This window comes from Neovison vison, chromosome 1 (genome assembly GCF_020171115.1).
Source record: "Neovison vison isolate M4711 chromosome 1, ASM_NN_V1, whole genome shotgun sequence".
Lineage (NCBI taxonomy): Eukaryota > Metazoa > Chordata > Mammalia > Carnivora > Mustelidae > Neogale > Neogale vison.
In genome coordinates, this window is record NC_058091.1 from 219,031,832 (window position 1) to 219,032,867 (window position 1,036).

Consider the following 1,036-nt stretch of genomic DNA (forward strand, 5'->3'; position numbering starts at 1 on the left):
AGCTCCGCCCAGTCTGCGGAGGCCTCTGCCGAAGTCCTTCCCCCGAGCGCGGCGGAGACGCACAAACGTTCCGGCTGATGAGAGCATCGGTCGCGAGAGCAAAGGGCTCGGGGACCGGGCGTTCGTTCCAGGAGCTGACTTAGGGTGCGAGGAGGAGCCTCTTGCCCCACTTTCAGCCGTTATTCACAAAAAGGCAGGAAAAGTGATGTCTGCTCGGCCGGGTAGCCGTCGGACCGGATTTTAGGAACTTGAATTTGGTGTATTCTGAATGCAGCAGCAGCAACTAAGCCAGAACCTTGCCGTGCAACAGTTTTCTGGGGCTGCCCTGCTGCCCTGTTCCTGCAAGAAGTATTGAGCACCTGCTTTGGGCCTGATACAGTTCTAAGCACTGAGTAAATAGCAATTAAAGACTAATCCCTGCCCCCCGTGGAATTCTTCTATGAATACATTTATCGAGAAAAACATACTGTATCAAATGGTGATAGTGCAAATAGAGAAAAATGAAGCACGGAAGGGGGAAATGGTACCAGCTTAGCAGAGTGCAAGTGAGAGGAGTCCTCACTGAGAACAGTCAAGCCCTGACCCGAATGAGGAAGGGAGTTAACCATATTTACAGCTAGGGCAAGACCTCCTGAGGCGAAGGGAACTGCAAGAGCTACCGCCCAGAGGTGGAAACACATTCATGTGTTTCTGGGACTGAATGAGAAGATGGGTTGAGTGATGGCAGCTGAAGGCGGTTGGGGGCTCTTGACAAACTTGGGACAGATGATAGTGGTTTGGATGAGGGCGGTATGGCACTGCAGCTAGCGAGAAGGGCTGGATTCTAATCTTGTCCATAGACCAGCTGTGGGTTAAAAAAGAGCCAGTGACCCAAAAGTTTTCAGTTGAGCAACTGCACGGTTAGAGTTGCGATTTCTTCAAGGATGGGTGTGTGTGTGTGTGTGTGTGTGTTGATAAGATCAGTTCAGTTTTGGACAAGTTTGAGATGCCTGTGATGCCTGCTAATACAGTTAGTAGTGTGCATGAACACTGTAGG